The sequence below is a fragment of the Oncorhynchus nerka genome, linkage group LG7 (genome assembly GCF_034236695.1).
Source record: "Oncorhynchus nerka isolate Pitt River linkage group LG7, Oner_Uvic_2.0, whole genome shotgun sequence".
Lineage (NCBI taxonomy): Eukaryota > Metazoa > Chordata > Actinopteri > Salmoniformes > Salmonidae > Oncorhynchus > Oncorhynchus nerka.
Genome location: NC_088402.1, coordinates 22,789,002 through 22,812,167, shown reverse-complemented (window position 1 = coordinate 22,812,167; position 23,166 = coordinate 22,789,002). Strand labels below are relative to the sequence as shown.

General features: G+C 44.6%; 1 protein-coding gene across 2 annotated transcripts in view; it reads right to left on the bottom strand.

Annotated features, from left to right (window-relative positions):
• The window catches only part of LOC115131329 (protein tyrosine phosphatase type IVA 3-like), a 63,894-nt gene extending 42,065 nt beyond the window's left edge, over positions 1-21,829 (bottom strand). Inside the window, exon 1 of one of the 2 annotated variants that reach the window (XM_029662952.2) lies at positions 21,552-21,829. The gene's annotated coding sequence lies outside the window, so the exon portion shown is untranslated. The remainder of the gene's footprint in view (positions 1-21,551) is intronic. The other variant, XM_029662947.2, reaches the window with a different exon arrangement.
• Positions 21,830-23,166: the final 1,337 nt, after the last annotated feature.

Sequence of the window (23,166 nt, the reverse complement as noted above, 5' to 3'; positions counted from 1 at the left end):
GGTGCATCAAAGCTGGGACTGAGAGACTGAAAAACAGCTTCTATCTCAAGGCCATCAGACTGTTAAACAGCCACCACTAACATTGAGTGGCTGCTGCCAACACACTGACTCAACTCCAGCCACTTTAATAATGGGAATTGATGGGAAATTATGTCAAATATATCACTAGCCACTTTAAACAATGCTACCTAATATAATGTTTACATACCCTACATTATTCATCTCATATGTATACGTATATACTGTACTCTATATCATCTACTGCATCCTTATGTAATACATGTATCACTAGCCACTTTAACTATGCCACTTTGTTTACATACTCATCTCATATGTATATACTGCACTCAATACCATCTACTGCCTATGCCGCTCTGTACCATCACTCATTCATATATCTTTATGTACATATTCTTTATCCCCTTACACTTGTGTCTATAAGATAGTAGTTTTGGAATTGTTAGCTTGATTACTTGTTGGTTATTACTGCATTGTCGGAACTAGAAGCACAAGCATTTCGCTACACTCGCACTAACATCTGCTAACCATGTGTATGTGACAAATCAAATTTGATTTGATTTGATTTAGAGTTCAGTACAGCACAGCGCAGTAGAGTAGGGTAGAGTTCAGTACAGCGCAGCGCAGTAGAGTAGGGTAGAGTTCAGTACAGCACAGTAGGGTAGAGTTCAGTACAGCGCAGTAGGGTAGAGTTCAGTACAGCACAGTAGGGTAGAGTTCAGTACAGCGCAGCGCAGTAGAGTAGGGTAGAGTTCAGTACAGCGCAGCGCAGTAGAGTAGGGTAGAGTTCAGTACAGCGCAGCGCAGTAGAGTAGGGTAGAGTTCAGTACAGCGCAGCGCAGTAGAGTAGGGTAGAGTTCAGTACAGCACAGTAGGGTAGAGTTCAGTACAGCACAGTAGGGTAGAGTTCAGTACAGCACAGTAGGGTAGAGTACAGTACAGCACAGTAGGGTAGAGGTCAGTACAGTGCAGTAGAGTTCAGTACAGTAGAGTAGAGTTCAGTATGGTGCAGTAGAGTATTGTTCAGTACAGTACAGTAAAGTAGGGTAGAGTTCAGTGCAGTCGAGTTCAGTACAGTGCAGTAGAGTAGGGTAGAGTAGAGTAGGGTAGAGTTCAGTACAGTGCAGTAGAGTAGGGTAGAGTAGGGTAGAGTTCAGTACAGTACAGTAGAGTAGGGTAGAGTAGAGTAGGGTAGAGTTCAGTACAGTGCAGTAGAGTATTGTTCAGTACAGTACAGTAAAGTAGGGTAGAGTTCAGTACAGTAGGGTAGAGTTCAGTGCAGTCGAGTTCAGTACAGTGCAGTAGAGTAGGGTAGAGTAGAGTAGGGTAGAGTTCAGTACAGTGCGGTAGAGTATAGTTCAGTACAGTAAAGTAGGGTAGAGTTCAGTACAGTGCAGTAGAGTAGGGTAGAGTAGAGTAGGGTAGAGTTTATTACAGTGCAGTAGAGTAGGGTAGAGTAGAGTAGGGTAGAGTTCAGTACAGTGCAGTAGAGTATAGTTCAGTACAGTAAAGTAGGGTAGAGTTCAGTACAGCACAGTAGAGTAGAGTTCAGTGCAGTAGAGTATAGTTCAGTACAGTACAGTAAAGTAGGGTAGAGATCAGTACAGTAGAGTTCAGTACAGTGCAGTAGAGTATAGTTCAGTACAGTAAAGTAGGGTAGAGTTCAGTACAGCACAGTAGGGTAAAGTTCAGTACAGTTCAGTACAGTAGAGTATAGTTCAGTACAGCACAGTGCAGTAGAGTATAGTTCAGTACAGTGTAGTAGAGTAGGGTATAGTTCAGTACAGTGCAGTAGAGTAGGGTATAGTTCAGTACAGTGCAGTAGGGTAGAGTACAGTACAGTGCATTACACTGTACTGTGAGAGAGAGAGAGAGAGAGAGAGATTGCTGAACATAACAGTATGCGAGTGGAAGGGAGGACAGTAGCAGGTGACCCAATTGTGGTTTGTGACTATTATGATTTCCCATTATAGCCTTTTCAGTTGCAGTAATTCAGTTTGAGTTTTTGATAATTCCGCTACCAATTCAAATTTTAATCACAAAATGTATATCAGTAAAATCACTAACTAATTGTCAGGTCTATCATTAATAATGTTAATTCTAATCATTTACTTGTTAATTCATCCTTTCTTTTTCAGCTTCAGACCAATGCCTACTTCTCACTTAAAACATATTTTTTTGTTTTTAAAATAGCCTTTAATTTGACACCCAATTTGAAATGCTCTTATGAACTAGTTTGTGTTGGTACATGTTGGTTCTCATGGGTACTTTTTGACTGGTTGTGACTGAATGTGGCCTGTGTGTGTTTATGTGGGAGTTTTGTCCGTGTATGTGTCTCAGTGTGTTTTGTCTCAGTGTGTGTGTGTGTGTGTGTGTGTGTGTGTGTGTGTGTGTGTGTGTGTGTCTCAGTGTGTAACCTCCATGTCCAACAGGGCTGTTTTGACACCAGGCACTTCAGTGAAGCGATTTCCCTGAGTGGGGACCTGATGCTTTCGACTGAAACTGAACTAAAAATAAACCTGCCAGCTGCTTTCTGATGCATTTAGGCCAGTGGGTACAGAGAACCGAGGGCTGCACAGTATGACATAACATGGGAGAGTTGGGGAGGGAGGCTGTGTGTGTGTGTGTGTGTGTGTGTGTGTGTGTGTGTGTGTGTGTGTGTGTGTGTGTGTGTGTGTGTGTGTGTGTGTGTTGAAATCAAAGACGTGCTTCATGAATTTTGGGCCATCCACTGACCACTGCCTTTTGAAAATTAAGAAGGCAGGCCATACTAAATTAGGAAATAAAAATGATTGGCATGGAAATGGATACTGATATGGAGGGGGAAATTAAATTAGTTGCAACAAATTGATTTATCAACATACCTAACTAATGTCCTACAGTAACCAACACAGACTACCAAAACAAGAATCACAGCATATCAATCGTTCCAATAAGAGTAACAATCAAACTTCAAATGCATGAAATAGGTCTGCTACAACAAGCTTCACATTGTAACACTGTTGTCATGGTAGCAGGGTAACACACAACACAGCAATGGGGTGAGAATATCCTATACATTCATGAAGATGTTGCCGCCAACTTCAAAGCAGCACCATTCCACTAAGGGTTAAAGGTCGCAACCGGAGGTGCCCAAACAGAAGAAGCAGTAGAGCAGCAGCTGAGAGCCCTTACCCAGAAGTCAGTGCTTCAGAAGGTGTCAATGCCACCCCCCCTCCCAGATGTCATTAGCAGCAATATTTCACACATCCACCTAGAGGAATGCAGGTGGCCTCTAAACCATTTCAAACCAGCGTCACGTCTATAGGCCTGAAACGTCAGCATACGTGTGAAGGTTTACAACCGACCTGGGAGCTCCATGTACAGAGTGTGACTTGTTTGGGTCGTGTCCAGAGGGGAGAGAACGTTTTGAAACTGGAGGTAGACTACCTGAATTTATCCATTATGAACACACACATTTTCCCTTTCTGTTGCAAAATGTTCCGCTACGGTGTGCCCTGCTGAACACGACCCTGAACTGAGGTGAACTACACCATAAAACTCTTTATGCAGCCAGTCACATATTAGGGGTTAGCATTTTGAGTCGTATTTACCAGTTGGGGGAGTGCGGGAGCTTTGATTTTCATTGCCTCAACATGGCTCCTGAAGTCCCTCGTGCGACATTTACATAACTTGATCCCTGACCTTTGACTGGAACCTTTCCCGACCGAGGCTGGGCCTCCACTGGCTGTCATCACGAGACATCTGTCATCGATCAACAGCACACAGAACTGGAGCAAAACTCCAGGCATGGTATGTCCATGTCCTGAACACATGAACACAACCTTTCCTCCATGCGAAACTGAGTAGGTCAGCAAGCAACCCACGGTGAAAAACATTAGCCATCATGACTGAATACATTATCAAAGTAATGATGGCTCCAAACACTGATCTTCAGTCAGTTTTGCATTCCCCCACCTAATCGTTATGGTTAGGCAACAAAGCAACTTCCACACAACTTTTGTTGCAGTTACAAGTGACATCTCAAGGAACTGTGCTGATACATGAAGGAACTGAAGCACTATTTCCAATGGCATGCAACATCCAATCAAAATGAAGCTGCTTTTGTCATTTAATTCCATATGGTTTTGGAATTCTCAATACCAATGTCATCTGCTGCATTACATCGTGATTTCACAAAGTATGGGATTTTAATGAATGAATCCTTTATCGTCCCATAGGTACATTTGCTTAGCAACCTTACATGCATTTGTTCCAGACATACATATCACATCGGACCCCAGTAAGACTAGCTGTCGCCATTGGCGTTATTGGCACCTGATCCTAATAAATCAAAATAAAATAAATCACAAGACACTTCACTTAGCCTATACACAACATACACCAAATGGACAAAACATTAGGAACACCTGCTCTTTCCATGATATGGACTGAGCAGGTGAATCCAGGTGAAAGCTATGATCCCTTATTGATGTCACTTGTTAAATCCATTTCAATCAGTGTAGATGAAGGGGAGGAGACAGGTTAAAGAAGGATGTTTAAGCCCTGAGACACAAATTGTGTATGTGTGCCATTCAGAGGGTGAATGGCCAAGACACATTTTCTTTTTATTCAAGAATGTGCCACCACCCAAAGGACATCCAGCCAACTTGACAACTGTGGAAAGCATTGGAGTCAACATGGGCCAGCATCCCTGTTGAACAGTTTCGACACCTTGTAGAGTCCAAATTGAAGCAGTACTGAGGGCAAAAGTGGGGGTGCAACTCAATATTAGGAAGGTATTCCTAATGTCTGGTATACTCAGTGTACAGGAACCTGTTGCTGGTAGATATGAGGGGTAAACTCTGTGCATAAGATAATCTCTACCCCAACCTAATGATAGACTGCTAGTGTCTGGGGTTCAATGCTCTGCTTCGCTCTCTGATCAGCTCTGTATTATTGGGAGGAAATGGATTCATCATGATTTCCATCCTCCCCCATTCTCACAATCAATGAACCAGACCCTGGGTCTACTGTGACACACACACATGAGGAAGGGAGAAAGGACAGGAGACAGGCCCTAGGACCAGTGTGTCTGGGCTGGCTCAGCTTGGTTGCCTACTGTGGTATCCCTGAGTTGTTCATCATTCTGGTGGTTGGCAAGGGAAAATAAAATATTTCACTTTTTCTGGTAAATACAGTTCCTAGAGATTATACATATGCTTTTGTTGACAGGAAACGTTTTTTAGGTGAAGCCGGCTATATTGAGATATGGTTATTTTCCGTTGCTAACCACCAGAACGACGCACAACACTGGGAGTTCGACCAATGCACACACTCCAGATGTTGTGTCCCAAAGCTAAGGCCCTTTATGGAGATTGTCTGTGACCTGCTGCGAGGGAGGCAATGGGTGTGTCCAAATAATCTCTCCTTCCTCCTGAAGTGTGCACTCGTTCACTGATCCCCACAAATTTAAAAGCATTGGATTGGTGTTGGAATGGGCTAGAGGGAGTTTCCATATACCAGTCATTTCCTTTTAAATCCATGAAGGGAAGTGAACAAGTGCACACTTCAGGAGAAAGATCATTTGTACGCACCCCTGTTGTGTGGGTGTTAGTGGCTTCTACAGACAGGAGTGAGTTTTTAGAAACCACTACTTTACAGCAAGGATCCACTTAACCTAATTTATCCTTTCACTTCTGACACTGCATCCTAGCAGTCAAGGGGGAAAAATATACTACCACAATCTAGGCCAATCTACTCCTTCCACCCAAAACATCCTAATGTGAGTAACTAGACATAATTCAAATGTGACTGATATTACACAACGCTAAGCATTCATATTTTTAGGAGGATAAAAAAACTAAATCAGATGTTATTGGTCACATATTTATCAGATGTTATTGCAGGTGTAGCTAAATGCTTGAGTTCCTAGCTCCAACAGCGCAGCAATATCGCACAAATTCACAAATCTAAAAGTAAAAGAATGGAATTAAGAAATTTATAAATACTAGGATGAGCAATGTCGGAATGGCATTGACTAAAATACAGTAGAATACAGAATTTACATACAGTTGAAGTTGGAAGTTTACATACACTTAGGTTGGAGTCATTAAAACTCATTTTTCAACCACTCCACAAATTTTTGTTAACAAACTATAGTTTTGCAAGTCGGTTAGGACATCTACTTTGTGCATGACAAGTAATTTTTCCAACAATTGATCGTATTTTTTAAAGTCGTATTAATAAAAAATTTGAGCAGTAGATCTCGGCCTGCATTTTGACTCAGAAAGTGATCTTGACTCAGAAACGGTTGGTGACCACTGGCCTAGTGGTTAGAGCGTTGGGCCAGTAACCGAAAGGTTTCTGGATCGAATCCCCGAGCCGACAAGGTAAGAATCTGTCGTTATGCCCCTGAACAAGGCAGTTAAACTACTGTTCCTCAGTAGGCTGTCATTGTAAATAAGATTTTGTTCTTAACTGACTTGCCTAGTTAAATGAAGGTTAAAAATAAATGTTTAAAAATGGAACATTAGCGAGTAATATACTCTGAAGCAGTGGATGGTGTGCACGCCTCGAGTTGGACTAGAAGTCCACTGTGACGATGTGCGCTGAGAGTCGGGAAGCAAGTTCAGGGAGTGAGTGTTTTAATAAATAAAACGCAACATAATACAAAACAAGAAACACGAACAGACATGAAACAGAATCAGTAACGCCTGGGGAAGGAACCAAAAGGAGTGAAATATATAAGGAAAGTAATCAGGGAAGGGATGGAGTCCAGGTGAGTCTGATGACGCGCAGGTGCTCGTAACGATGGTGACAAGTGTGCGCCATAATGAGCAGCCTGGTGACCAAAAGGCCAGAGAGGGAGCACAAGTGACAGTACCCCCTCCCCGACACGCAGCTCCAGCCGCAGGAAGCCGACCAAAATTACGATCCCGGGGATCAGGAACAGACACCTCTGCAGAGGCGCTGGAAACCTGTCAATCTGGCTGAGACGCAGGAGCATGGCGACCTAGAGCGCCGGAGACAGAGCATACCTGACGTTACCCCCTCCCCGGCGCGTTCGGCTCCAGCCGCAGGACGCCAACCCAAGGGATGATCCATGGGAACCAGGCGGCTGCTGAGTATGCGCTTACCTTCCAGTGGATGGAATGAGCTGGCGCTCAGCACGTTATTTAGAAGGGGTCTGCGCGGGGAGGACAACCGGACATCTCCCAGATGATCAGTGAACAAGGTGACCTTCTTCGTCAACACCATGATCAGCTGGCTCAACTGGGGACGGCCATGAAAGAGGTTCTCCACAGTCTACAACGTCTCAACAGCGGAGGATATTCTAGAGCCAGTCTACCCAACGAGTCAGCGGAGGATATTCTAGAGCCAGTCTACCCAAAGAGTCAGCGGAGGATATTCTAGAGCCAGTCTACCCAAAGAGTCAGAGTCAGCGGAGGATATTCTAGAGCCAGTCTACCCAAAGAGTCAGCGGAGGATATTCTAGAGCCAGTCTACCCAAAGAGTCAGCGGAGGATATTCTAGAGCCAGTCTACCCAAAGAGTCAGCGGAGGATATTCTAGAGCCAGTCTACCCAAAGTCAGCGGAGGATATTCAGAGCCAGTCTACCCAAAGAGTCAGGGATATTCTAGGAGTCAGCGGAGGATATTCTAGAGCCAGTCTACCCAAAGAGTCAGCGGAGGATATTCTAGAGCCAGTCTACCCAAAGAGTCAGCGGAGGATATTCTAGAGCCAGTCTACCCAACGAGTCAGCGGAGGATATTCTAGAGCCAGTCTACCCAAAGAGTCAGCGGAGGATATTCTAGAGCCAGTCTACCCAAAGAGTCAGCGGAGGATATTCTAGAGCCAGTCTACCCAAAGAGTCAGCGGAGGATATTCTAGAGCCAGTCTACCCAAAGAGTCAGCGGAGGATATTCTAGAGCCAGTCTACCCAACGAGTCAGCGGAGGATATTCTAGAGCCAGTCTACCCAAGGATATTCTAGAGTCAGCGGAGGATATTCTAGAGCCAGTCTACCCAAAGAGTCAGCGGAGGATATTCTAGAGCCAGTCTACCCAAAGAGTCAGCGGAGGATATTCTAGAGCCAGTCTACCCAGGTCAGCGGAGGATATTCTAGAGCCAGTCTACCAGTCAAAGAGTCAGCGGAGGATATTCTAGAGCCAGTCTACCCAAAGAGTCAGCGGAGGATATTCTAGAGCCAGTCTACCCAACGAGTCAGCGGAGGATATTCTAGAGCCAGTCTACCCAAAGAGTCAGCGGAGGATATTCTAGAGCCAGTCTACCCAAAGAGTCAGCGGAGGATATTCTAGAGCCAGTCTACCCAAAGAGTCAGCGGAGGATATTCTAGAGCCAGTCTACCCAACGAGTCAGCGGAGGATATTCTAGAGCCAGTCTACCCAACGAGTCAGCACACCAGCCCATTCAGCAACCTGCTCAGGTCGGCGATGCCTGTTTATCCCTCCCGGAGAAATATGACGGGACACCATCCAAATGCCGTTGCTTCCTCCATCAGTGTTCCCTCTATTTCGCACATCAGATGGGAGCCCCCACCCCCGAGAGGTCTAAGGTTGCCGTGGCTTTTTCTCTGCTGACTGGTCGGGCATTGGAATGGGCTCCGGCCGTCTGGAAGAGAGGAGAGGAGGAGCTGCAGTCTTATGAGGGGTTCGTGGCTCTGTTTAAATGTATTTTCGATCATCCTTCGGAGGGCAGAGTTGGAGGTGAGCGTCTGCTTCAGCAGTGGAATCAGATGGCTGCTGAGTATGTGCTTACCTTCCAGTGGATGGAATGAGCTGGCGTTCAGCACGTTATTTAGAAAAGGTCTGCCCGAGGAGGTCAAGATGGAACTGGCCTGCCGAGATGACAACCTCACCCTGGACACACTCGTTGGGATGACAAACTCACCCTGGACACTCATTGGGATGACAACCTCACCCTGGACACACTCGTTGGGATGACAAACTCACCCTGGACACACTCATTGGGATGACAAACTCACCCTGGACACACTCATTGGGATGGCCCTCTGTCTGGATAACCTCCTCCGGGAGCGTCGGCATCTACATAACTTCTCCCTCCTTCGGCGGGTGTTCGGGATCAGAGCCTGAACCCATGGGGGTAGCGGTTACGCGCCTTCCCGCAGTGGAACGACGCAGACGGATACAGATGGGGAATTATCTGTACTGTGGCCAGGGAGGACACAAGCGCCAGCCGTGTCCGTTACTTCAGAATCAGGGGTCCACTAGAGCAGAGGGACGGTCACGTGATGTTACATCACCTGGACCAGGAGTGAGTATTCCCTCTACTGCTCTTCCTGTTAAACTCTTTAGTACCCATCACTCTGACTGACTGTCCCTCATGCCCTGTGTCCACAGATGTAGTGGATTCCGACGTCGCGGGGAACAGACCCTTGCCTCCTCTCTCAATATTACTACCTACCCGCTCTCCTCTCCTTTTCCAGTTCAAGGTCTCGACTGTCGGCCTCTAGGATCCAGAACCATCACACATCACCCAACCACTGACCCTCACCGTGGAGCCAAATCACCAGGAAAACATCCCCTTCTTCATCTCCAGTACACCCGTTCACAAGATCATCCTCAGCCTACCTTGGTTTCAGCGGCATGACCCTACCATCTCATGGTCGAGGATGAGAATCACTGACTGGTCACCTGAATGCCAGAAGACCTGCTTTCCTGTCCCCTGTGGTTCCACGTTGGTTGAGAGTCCTGTGGTTGCCCTCCAGCCCAACATCCCGGAGGAATATCAGGATCTAAGGGAGGTATTCTCCAAGACCCACGCTACCGGTCTCCCTCCTCATCGCCCCTGGGACTGTGCCATCGACCTGTTTTCCAGTGCTACACCTCCGAGCAGACACATCTACCCTCTGTCTGTGGCTGAGACCCAGGCCATGGAGGACGACATTCAAGAGGCGTTATTCTGTGACGATGTGCGCTGAGAGTCGGGAAGCAAGTTCAGAGAGTGAGTGTTTTAATAAATAAACGCAACATAATACAAAACAAGTAACACGAACAACGCACAGACATGAAACAGAAACAATAACACCTGGGGAAGGAACTAAAGGGAGTGACATATATAGGGAAGGTGGAAGGGAAGTGATGGAGTCCAGGTGAGTCTGATTACGCGCAGGTGTGCGTAAGTAACGATGGTGACAGGTGTGCGCCATAATGAGCAGCCTGGTGACCTAGAGGCCGGAGAGGGAGCACACGTGACATCCATTCCGAATACCTCTTCTCCATATCTTGGAGCAGCCTCTGGGATAAGTCCAATTGCCCTGGAGGGGTACGAACAAAGGATCCAATTCGGGAAAGTCATATTTCTGGTCGTACTGCTGGTGATATCCAAAAGTTATTTCCGGCTGTACACTACTGGTCAAAGGTTTTAGAACACCTACTCATTCAAGGGTTTTTCTTTATTTTTACTAGACATCAAAACTATGAAATCACACATATGGAATCATGTAGTAACCAAAAAAAGTGAGGTGGGGGAGGGATAGCTCTTGAAAGAGTAGGTGTTCTAAAACTTTTGAACAGTAGTCTATGTAATAACATAAAAAACATTCTGAGCTAATAATGTAATACTGCAAAGTTGCTTAGGAGCTAGAAGCAGAGCTGCCATGTCTGTCAGCTCCATCTTCTTAGCAGCTATAGCCTAGTGGCTTTCTGTTTTTTCCAAGTGCCTCAGACGCCACAGGACCACATATTAAAACCTCTACTTGGCATTTGTCACCAATGCCGGCCAGGCGTTTTCAGACAGAACACCCCACAATGACTAGGTGTGTGTTACTGTTAAGCAGGGGGGCTTTGGGTGTCTAGGTGGCACAGTGAGTCATTCTGTGTGTGTGTCTGTGTGTAATTCCTGCGTTACGTAGAGTCTGAGGAAAACAGGTCAGTCAGGCTGAGTCGTGACTAAACACAGACACCAGGAGTCCCTCCCGTTCCCTCCCTCTACCAATCTCGCTCTCGTTTCCCTGAATTGTAATTTAGTCAGCTATTACAGAATTGTCTGTCAAACAGATTTCTCTGACAGTGCTCACGACAACGCTCACAGCAGCTCCTCTGGGTCCAATCACAGCCGCAAGCAGTGCATCTTTACAGCCCTGAACCAACTCTGTTGAAGTTTCCCCTATGTACAGATCTAGGATCAGCTTCCCATCCTCCAATCGTAACCTAAACACTTAGAGGAGAAAACGCTAAACTGACTCCAGATCAGCGTCTACGGGCCACTTCAGCCTACACTAGTCATATCACTTTGCTTGAGGGCTCTGAGAAGAGGGAATTCAAATCAAACTAAAATTAGAGGATGGGTGTTTAAAGACCACTCATCCATCACAACAACATACTGAATGCAGGTGCTATGTTATGGAGAAAACACACCACATTAAAAGTCAGTCCATTTGCTGTCTGTTCGCTTGCTGTCTGCGCGGTGTGTTATAGTGACCGCCAGGGGGAAACAGACAGACATCATTTGCGCCCGTTTCTACATATAGAATCGGTTTGGAAGTTAGTGCCGGCACTTGAACAGAGGTGCCTACCAGCCTGGCCGTGCCTTTTGGTTAAGTAAACATTGGCTATAGGCCTTTAAATGAGCAAATTTACATGTAGTGTACATGGTGAACGTCCATCACAGTCACTAACTTTGTTGTTCTCCACAGATAAATCTGACCGGATTCCAGTCATTGTTTTGAATCAAGATTGTTTTTAACCTTGTGTTCACTTGACTGTGAACTATGTCAAAGCCAAGGCTATTGATGCAGAAGAACAGGTCCAGAGTTACAGGCAGACACACACACTATACTCAACAACAGCAGAGCACCACTTCCCCTAGCTTTAGATAGATAGATAGATAGATAGATAGATAGATAGATAGATAGATAGATAGATAGATAGATAGATAGATAGATAGATAGATAATGGGTGAACTGAAAGCAAGGAGGATGGAAAATAGATTATAGGAAGAGGGAGAAAGAGATGGATTGAGAGTGAGATCATTCCAGAATATGAAAGAAATTGAGAGGGAGCGAGAGAGAGAGGGATCAGAGAAAGGAAAGACAGTGAAAGAGATGAGCTAAATGTAGGCTAAAATGAAAGGGCTGGGGATTTGGCAACAAGAGATTTCTCTCTCTCTGTATGTATTTTTATTTGACATTATAAAATCTCTTTTTCCCCTAGTTGCTCTGAGAGTCAGAATTCCCACAGCTATCAGTAGGTCAGGACTATCCCATCGTGGTTTTGGTGAGTCCCCCCACATGTTGTCAGTAATGGGTCAACTGTGCGCTAAGGAAAGTCCTGATAGTTGAACTACTTGGCTCAAGTGGTCAAGCTACACTAAGAGCTGCTCAGGCTTCTCTGGGATCGCCTCGTCACACACCAAAAAGCAACACCACAGCTTTGATTCAGAAACCAAAGGAAGCGGCTCACATTCTGGCTGTGTGTTCAAAGGGATATTCCCATTCCCTGCAGCTGGATGATTTCAAATGACACACACAAAGCTAGGCTAATGTCACGGAGCTTCCTGTTTCAGATAGTCACAGCCGGTGCCCCAATCTGCATAGAAAACACCATGTCTGCATTTCAAATGTAACACTATTCCCTACGAGGGCTCATAGGGCACTGGTCAAATGTAGTGCACTATATAGGGAATAGGGTGACAAATGGGATGCACAACATGAGAGAGAGGAAAGACCAGGGAGAGTAAACCTACCCCCATCCTCACCCCACTTCTCTGCCATACAAATATGTATGTATTCTGCTTCCTTAAAGTTGGAGTTCAGTGCAGTACATTAAAGTACAGTTAGGTACAGTAAGGTAAAGTACAATACAGCAAATTATACTGTACTAAACTCTACAGTACTGTATTGTACTGACCTATACTCTACTTTACTGTGCTCTACTGTACTATCCAAACTTCTATGATAAGTTTAGATTTGTACTGACCAAATTTGAACTACTTTTCAAAGAGAGAGCGAGAGAGAGAGAGGGGGGGGACAGAGAGAGAGCGAAGAGAGAGAGAGAGAGAGAGAGAGAAGAGACAGAGAGAGAGAGAGAAGAGACAGGGGGAGAGAGAGAGAAGAGACAGGGGGAGAGAGAGAGAGAGAAGAGACAGGGGGAGAGAGAGAGAGAGAAGAGAGAGGGAGAGAGAGAGAGAGAAGAGACAGAGGGAGAGAGAGAGAGAGACAGAGGGAGAGAGAGAGAAGAGACAGAGAGAGAGAGAAGAGACAGAGAGAGAGAAGAGACAGAGAGAGAGAGAGAGAGAGAGAGAGAGAGAGAGAGAGAGAGAGAAAGAGACAGAGGGAGAGAAGAGACAGAGGGAGAGAGAGAGAGAGAGAGGAGAGAGAGAGAGAGAGAGAGAGAGAGAGGGAGAGGAGAGAGAGAGAGAAGGGGAGGGAGAGAGAGAGAGAGAGAAGAGACAGAGGGAGAGAGAGAGAGAGAGAGAGAAGAGACAGAGGGAGAGAGAGAGAGAGAAGAGACAGAGGGAGACAGAGAGAGAGAGAAGAGACAGAGAGAGAGAGAGAGAGAGAAGAGACAGAGAGAGAGAGAGAGAGAGGAGAGACAGAGGGAGAGAAGAGACAGAGGGAGAGAGAGAGAGAGAGAGAGAGAAGAGACAGAGAGAGAGAGAGAGAGAGGGAGAGAGAGAGAGAGAGAGAGAGAGAGAGAAGAGACAGGGAGGGAGAGAGAGAAGAGACAGGGGGAGAGAAAGAGAGAGAGAGAGAGAGAGAGAGAGAGAGAGAGAGAGAGAAGAGACAGGGAGAGCGGGAGAGAGAGAGAGAGAGAAGAGACAGGGGAGAGAGAGAGAGACAGGAGAGAGAGAGAGAGAGAGAGAGAGAGAGAGAGAGAGAGAGACAGAGAGAGAGACAGGGGGAGAGAGAGAGACAGGGGGAGAGAGAGAGACAGGGGAGAGAGAGGGAGACAGAGAAGAGACAGAGAGAGAGAGAGGGAGACAGAGAAGAGACAGAGAGAGAGGGGGAGAGAGAGAAGAGACAGAGAGAGAGCGGGAGAGAGAGAGAAGAGACAGGGGAGAGAGAGAGAGAGGGAGAGAGAGAGAGAGACAGGGGGAGAGAGAGAGAGAGAGAGAGAGACAGGGGGAGAGAGAGAGAGACAGGGGGAGAGAGAGAGAGAGGGGAGACAGAGAAGAGACAGAGAGAGAGGGGGAGACAGAGAAGAGACAGAGAGAGAGGGGGAGACAGAGAAGAGACAGAGAGAGAGAGGGAGAGAGAAGAGAGAGAGAGAGAGGGAGAGAGAGAGAGAGGAGAGAGAGGGAGAGAGAGAGAGAGAGAGAGAGAGAGAGCGAGAGGGAGAGAGAGAGCGAGAGGGAGAGAGAGAGCGAGAGGGAGAGAGAGAGCGAGAGGGAGACTTACTATCTCAGGATGGTAAGTTGGTGGTTGAAGATATCCCTCTAGTGGTGTGGGGGCTGTGCTTTGGCAAAGTGGGTGGGGTTATATCCTTCCTGTTTGGCCCTGTCCGGGGGTGTCCTCGGATGGGGCCACAGTGTCTCCTGACCCCTCCTGTCTCAGCCTCCAGTATTTATGCTGCAGTAGTTTATGTGTCGGGGGGCTAGGGTCCGTTTGTTATATCTGGAGTACTTCTCCTGTCCTATTCGGTGTCCTGTGTGAATCTAAGTGTGCGTTCTCTAATTCTCTCCTCCTCTCTTTCTTTCTCTCTCTCGGAGGACCTGAGCCCTAGGACCATGCCCCAGGACTACCTGACATGATGACTCCTTGCTGTCCCCAGTCCACCTGGCCATGCTGCTGCTCCAGTTTCAACTGACCTGAGCCCTAGGACCATGCCCCAGGACTACCTGACATGATGACTCTTTGCTGTCCCCAGTCCACCTGGCCATGCTGCTGCTCCAGTTTCAACTGACCTGAGCCCTAGGACCGTGCCCCAGGACTACCTGACATGATGACTCCTTGCTGTCCCTAGTCCACCTGACTGTGCTGCTGCTCCAGTTTCAACTGTTCTGCCTTATTATTATTCGACCATGCTGGTCATTTATGAACATTTGAACATCTTGGCCATGTTCTGTTATAATCTCCACCCGGCACAGCCAGAAGAGGACTGGCCACCCCACATAGCCTGGTTCCTCTCTAGGTTTCTTCCTAGGTTTTGGCCTTTCTAGGGAGTTTTTCCTAGCCACCGTGCTTCTACACCTGCATTGCTTGCTGTTTGGGGTTTTAGGCTGGGTTTCTGTACAGCACTTTGAGATATCAGCTGATGTACGAAGGGCTATATAAATAAATGTTATTTTATTTTATTTGAAGAGACAGAGAGAGAGAGAGAGAGAGAAGAGACAGGGGGAGAGAGAGAGAGAGAGGGGGAGAGAGAGAGGGAGAGAGAGAGAGAGAGAGAGAGAGAGAGAGATAGAGAGAGACAGATAGAGAGAGAGATAGAGAGACAGTGGGAGAGAGAGAGAGACAGTGGGAGAGAGAGAGAGAGACAGTGGGAGAGAGAGAGAGAGACAGGGGGAGAGAGAGAGAGAGACAGGGGGAGAGAGAGAGAGAGACAGTGGGAGAGAGAGAGAGAGACAGAGAGAGACAGAGAGACAGGGGGAGAGAGAGAGAGAGACAGGGAGAGAGAGAGAGAGACAGGGGGAGAGAGAGAGAGAGACAGGGAGAGAGAGAGAGAGAGACAGGGAGAGAGAGAGAGAGAGAGACAGGGAGAGAGAGAGAGAGAGAGACAGAGAGAGAGAGAGAGAGACAGAGACAGGGGGAGAGAGAGACAGGGGGAGAGAGAGACAGGGGAGAGAGAGACAGGGGGAGAGAGAGACAGGGGGAGAGAGAGAGAGAGACAGAGAGACAGGGGGAGAGAGAGAGAGAGAGAGACAGGGGGAGAGAGAGAGAGAAACAGAGAGAGAGACAGGGGGAGAGAGAGAGAGAGAGACAGGGGGAGAGAGAGAGAGAGAGAGACAGAGAGATAGAGACAGGGGGAGAGAGAGAAGAGAGACAAAGGAAAGAGAGGGGAGGGGGTTGTCCAGACTGTTTTCACACTCTTGCATTGACCACCATGTGACAGAAAAAGAAAGAAAACTTTGAGGTGAACATAACAGTATGCCAGTGGAAGGGAGTAAAGTAGCAGGTGACCCAACTGTGGTGTGTGACTACTATGTATTCCTAGTTGCATGGGTGGAATGTTACATATTTCTACGTATAAAAACCAGCCAAAATCTGGTGTTTATATGTCAAATGGTTTTGTTATATATATTGATCTTCTGTGATGTATATAAAGTGTAATATTGGGATGCAAACTCAAAATGTAATACATTTCAACTCTATATCTGACATGGTACATGTGTCTTCTCAAATTAAGCTCATAACCATGTGGGAGAGGTGTATACTTTTGTTTTAAAGTAGATTTGTTTAAGACTACCAAGAAATTCTCTGTGTGACCCTGATTTAGCCCACTGTAGTAAAAGGTTAATCACTTAATAAATCCTAATCCAAATTATTAACAGTAAAAACTAAGTAATTGGTGGGTTTAAATTTACTTGTTACTTCTGTGACCTTTCATTATCTTCCCTCCTCATGAACTTAAACTTACAGATAGTTTCTGCAAAACTAAATCTAAATATTGTAATTAGTTGGCACTGGCAGGGGTCTTTACGTCAACATTTTTGTGTTTTGATGAATTTCTAATACCTTTTAAGACTTTTTCTGCTAGATGTTTTATAAAGAACCCTTTTCCATCTGTTAAACCAGAAATCAAAGCCTATGCTTATTCCTTTCATTGATGGGAAATGGTTTAAATAATTATATGTAATTAATATATTTTTAAAAAATAGTCTGCTTTCATTTGAACTTCACATTAGTGCTCATGGGGCTTTTACATGGAAATGACCCTTGGCACAGCATGACGTCAGACATTAGACTGTGGTTAAACCAGAGAAAACATGAACAGCCTAAATGTCCTGGAGCTGTGTTGTGTACATGTGTTGTGTACATTCTGAAACCATAGCGTTGTCAAAAAACTTACAGAACTAAGTCCATTCCAACACCCCATCCTGTTACCACCTACCTACCTAGAAAAGCCTGCTCTGTTTCTCATATTACTCAATGTGACTTGGTTGAGCTTGCCTCGCTTAATGGACCAATAGAATAGTCCCAAAACCCTGCTCATCTTCCATTCCAGACAGACTAGATCAAACGCTCAACATATTTGAAAGATTTCAAATAGTATTTGATTTTGAACCAAGGTCTGAATCTGATACATTGGATAACAGCAATCTGACCAATTTGAATGAATCCTGGTGAGATGACAGCAGGGAGGTCGAACCCCACCGTGGGACGTTTCACTATGGCAACTTCTTGTCATCTTCATCCAATCTTTTCAATTTCCACATCCTTTCCAGCAAGCATAGAGTTGTCCCAATAATATGTCCTTTCTCCTGAAGTGTGCACTCGTTCACTAATTCCCACAAACCTAAAAGCATTAGATTGGTGGAGGCATGGGCTGGTGGGAGTTTCTACTATTTTTCTTATATCAGTCATTTCAAATCAGTGAAGGGAAGTGAATAAGTGCACACTTTGGGAGGAAGGAGAGACATGGACTCCAGTAAAACAGTCTCACAAACAATTAGCCAACCCAATGGTGGTGCACAAGGGGTTAACCCGGCCACCCATCCTCTGCATGTAACATTATATAAACAAAATGTTCTCATATTTTACTAAATGAATACGCTGAAATGTCCTATAAAAATTAAGAACATTTTATAAATGGGGCCCAAAAACTGGCATCACCTAACGAGAGCCTAGCTTCATCATCATCATCGTTGTCACCACCATACCAGCCTGATTTATACACAGCCCTAAAGGAGGTCCTCCCTAGTGTCCTGTTATACCTGGTTATACGCACAGAGAGTACCACTAACACCGCTGGGGACAAACTGTTTTTATTAGAATCAGTGACGCTAGGCTGGGGTTGGAGAAAGTGCCATCTTTTGCCCACTAGATGCCCTTTCATCTATTTTGCTGGTTTATTGTGTTTATGTAATGGATTACAACATCGTCTTTGAAACTTTTGGTGGAAAACAAATAGTTTGCAAATTGATGGACGTCATGACTCATGATGCCTAAGTCAATAAATGACATTCAATGGGAAAAGATATGCTGCAACGGGTAAACTGGTGAGAGACTCAGAGACAGAGACGCAGGCAGGCAAATTATTAGAACATTACTTGCATTTACAATTAATTAAACAGATGGATTTTGATGGGTATTCTTTTTTATTATTATGCGAATGAGATTTCCACGCGTACATCGACTCATACCGTTACAAAACACTATACATTGTATGTTTGGGACTTTTACCATTGAAGACTATAACATTGAAATCATTAGAACTGCTATAACCCAATGGTTTAGTTGTTTACGAGGAATGGGCCAACTAATCCAGAACTTTTTTGAAGGGAATAAACCACACACACAGGGGACGTTTCCTGGACACAGATTTAGCCTAAGAGAAGGACAAACTGAATTGCTTTCATGGAGGACTGTCTTAAATTGTGAGGTTGACCACACAATTTATTGTCATCATGAGCAAAAGCTATTGGTTTTCTACCCAAAGTTGCAAAGAAAATGTTGTGATCTATATAATAAACACAAAAGACAATATCGATAAAAGGGAGTGGCAGGTACAGCAGCATCTAGGGGGCACATTCTGTTCATTTCAAACTCATTTACTATGGTAAATAATAAATAATGCATGTGACTTCAATGGCTAATTTCTCTGAATGACCAGATTCACAGGGAATACATGACATAGTATAAAGAAGCAATACTCCAAGCCACAGCTACATACTACTTGTCAGACATAGAGAACTGATACTATATACTAGTTGTTTGGGTTGGATTAGCATGGAGGTCTGTGGGTGGCTTTTGATCAGTTTATTGAATTCCCCATGTCTTACTTAATGATAGGAAGAAGTTTGGTCCGAATTAGATGTTAGGTACTATATTTAATTAATACTATATGAATCCTATAAATTAAAATAACTCATTTGGGTGCAATCAACTAGCTTAATCTCCCCGATCAAATTATATTTCTACAAAATAATGTTTCAGGAACACTAATCTTATCTGTTTCTGACTAACAAATCAATTCCAACACAATCTGAGTCAAAATCCTCCTGTGCTTTGAGGTGGAACGACCCACTGATTTTGTGGAAGTCGCTGTTTATTTTCTGAAAGACGAGATGTTGAGCAGCAACTTCACAACTGGGCTAAATACGGGGTTGTGTTCATTAGGGACTAAGAGAAAGAAAACACGTGTTTCTCATTGGAAAGGTACAGAGCTGAATGTAGAGTACAAATGCAGAAACAGGCTAAATTAGGCTAAAATAACAGGGTTGTGTTCATTAGGGCAGGGTTTCCCAAATTCAGTCCTGGGGCCTCCCGCACAGTTTGTTTTTTGCCCTAGCACTACACAGCTGATTCAAATAGCCAACTCATCATCAAGTTCGAGGACCGAGTTTGGGAAACGCTCCATTAGGGCACAAGAGAAAACAAAAACAAGTGTTTCTCATTGTAAAGTTGAAGGTAGTATCTCCCTGTTTCACATTATTTTATACCATTATGCGTCTACTGAATACGACCCCGTCCTAAACGGAGCAGCAGGCATCTGGCCAAGACCAGACCTCAAAAACAACCACAACTAGACGTCTGGAAGCATCTCGAACGTCATTTAGACTGAGTGGAGAAAATCACTGCTCCCGTCTCTGGCATGGGGACAGGGGGTCATGTGGACCCTTTCGAAAGAGAGGGAATTCTCAGTGGCTCTACAGGTAGGACCAAAGCACTTGGTATAGCTTCCTTGTGAGGTCCCTCTCGTGGTGGATGTGTAGAAGAGCTCTGTGGCCAAGCAATTCTCACTGGAATCCCAAAGAAATGCAGCAATGTGTATATGTAGAGATCACATTTCAATGTAAAAGTGTAAACCATTTAAGAGCACATAGAAACAGCCCAACTCTTTATTCACCGGAATTTGTATTGGAGGACAAATTGCACCACATACTCCTCTTACGCAGTGGTAACGAAAATTCTATTGTCTATATTTCTATTATTTCAATCAGTTTCCTATGGAAGATTGACAGTTGAATTTATAACAATGGATATCCCAACTCAAGTCAACATTCTCTGATGTGTGGACCTAAAAACATCTTTGTGGTACCATTTAAAATGTTACTACATTTATTAGCCAAAACATGACACCCACCCTGTATTCAAGAGTATGCCATGTCTCAACTGATGGCAGGCACAACAAACACCTCAATTTATGTAAAATAGGGTCCAAGTTACAACATACACCCCCACCCCCCCTTTACCCTCAGAATAGCCTCAATAAATCAGGGAATAGTCCAAGGTGTCGAAAGCATTCCACAGGGATGCTGGCCCAAGTTCACTCCAAGGCTTCCCACAGTTGTGTCAAGTTGGCTGGATGTCCTTTGGGTGGTGGACCATTCTTGATACACACGGAAAACTGTTTAGCATGAAAAATCCAGCAGCATCGCAGGTCTTGACACAAACTATATCTCTTTTTAACCCGTCTCCTCCTCTTCATCGACACTGTTTGAAGTGGATTTAATCAGTGGAATCAATAAGGGTTCATAACTTTCACCTGGTCAATTTATGTGATGGAAAGAGCAGGTTTTAAAAAATGTTTTGTACACTTTTTTTTATAATTGCTGTTAACGTTTTTTTAATGACAATTTAAAAAATATATATAAATCATAAAACAGTTTAACAAGCCTGTTTGTCAGCTTTCAAATTATTATCAACCGTTTATCTTTTTCAGTGATGAAGACATGGATGGGGTATTGAAAATGGGTCAATTTGAGCACCTCTATCTCAGGAATGTTTTGGCATTCAGGTCCAAAAAGTACATTTGTGACCACTTCTACTATGGGGCAAACATGTAGGCCTACGGAAGGTTTCGTTCAAATCAAAAGGGACACAGTCAGAAAGTGATTGAAATCATATGGAATGACCTTACTTACTATCGACGTTAGTTTCATGATTGAAGAATAAAATAACCTGCAAGAACTGCCCTACTTCTGCCTTCAATGATTGCAACAATGCTGCAAATGTCCATCGCCCACTATACATTTGGACATAATGTAGTCTACATGGTGGTTACAAAGTAGCAAGACATTACACGATCCTTCCACTCAAATGTTACATTGTATCGCATTGTTGCTACTTCGACAAAAAGGAGATAACAGAACAAGAGACGTGGAATCATGTTTAGACTGTCTGCATCAATCGTTATCATTTCAAACTGGCTTGCCACTAATTTAATAGGCTATAGCTAATGTTGCCAAGCTACCCTGACCAAGAAGCAGGAAGACACCCAGCACTGTCGCAGGCAGAACGCATGAATTGCATAGCGATCTCAGCGCATGGCTGTTGGAAATTGTCATAACGTTATATTTCGATCTATGTGCAGCAGTCTGGCCGGCAATAGACTATTTGTCAATAGAGTAGTGTCTAAACAAGTTATTAGCCTACTGGTGTAGGTTTGTGATTAGTAGTTTACTCACCAGTCGTTTTCTTGCTGATACTACCGGTAGGTCCAAGGTGGAGTATTGGGTTCATGTGCACTGACGTTCATCCCACTAGCTACGTGCGTCAGTCAAGATTCTGAATGCATGATTTCGGGACAAAAGCATGAAGTCGTTATAGCGGGAATTCGAATCGCCGGCTGGACTGGGCTACACAAACTCTATGCTGTGGACCACCAGATGGGCTCCCGAGTGGCGCATCGGTCTAAGGCACTGCATCTCAGTGCTAGAGGCGTCACTACAGACCCTGGTTAGATTCCAGGCTGCATCACAACCGGCGTGATTAGGAGTCCCATAGGGTGGCGCACAATTGGCCCAGCATAGCTAGGGTTTGGCTGGGGTAGGCCTTCATTGTAAATAAGAATGAGTTCTTAACTGACTTGCTTAGTTAAAAAAAATAAAAAAAATACTTGCTTAGTTAAATAAATATTTAAAAAATGTAAAATGCACAGGACTTGGAGATGACAATTTATATTTCTCTGAAGCCCTATTATAGTCTACTAATGTGATGAGTTCAAGCCGGTTCAAGCCCATGTAGACCTAGCCCATTTAATATTACCTAGAGCTTTCCAAAAACACAATCTTCATAGTCGTGAAAAAATGAATAAAAAACCAATGTAAATGATTTATAGACTGGACATCACTGCAGGGTTAACCTAAAGTAGCATGCTGTATTGAAACTGCATTGGCAGCCCTGGCCTATCAATCAGCCTACAACATATCTCAGTGTAGTCCTAGAATTGAGGTTACTTTTCGCTGAACAGTAGTTCATTTCCTGTCCAACATTTCCATCTAGTGAAGAATTGTTGAATCACATTCAATCGAATGTTAGGATGGAGAACGCTATACAAAGCAGGATTGCCTAAACTATACACAGGCAAGAAAAAAAACATTTAGAAAACAGTCCCCTGTTTATCTGCTTTTGAATTATAGGCTAAAACTGTGAGTGGCAAGGCAGCACTTCCGAATGTTATAGTTCTGTGAATGTCTAATACATATTTAGTGGATGCAAATGCCACAGAATTCCTTGTTATACAGAACGCATTAGCTGGGACAATGGAAGAGATGAGTGAGGTGAACATAATTTCAATGAGGTCAGGCCCTTTGTATATAACGAAATTTAAATAACAAAAAAAAAGATTGTGGAAAATAGCTGACCAACCAACTACTACTTTCTACAAAACTGGAGCCGGAAGGTCTATCAGAACTGCAGCCCATTTAGGTCTATCAGTTCCATTTTCCAGGGGCAAAAGGCTTACTGATGAGGCTACCTGTACCATTCACATGCAGCAAATTGTTTATCACAGGGCCATAACATTGGAATGTTTGCAAATCACAGTTTTGACCTAGCCCTGACTCATCCACAGATTATTTACATTTTTGTTCACAGTTTGTTTGTCTTTAGGGACAGGTGTCTAAACCAGGGGTACTCAAATCAAATCAAATGTATTTATATAGCCCTTCGTACATCAGCTGATATCTCAAAGTGCTGTACAGAAACCCAGCCTAAAACCCCAAACAGCAAGCAATGCAGGTGTAGAAACACGGTGGCTAGGAAAAACTCCCTAGAAAGGCCAAAACCTAGGAAGAAACC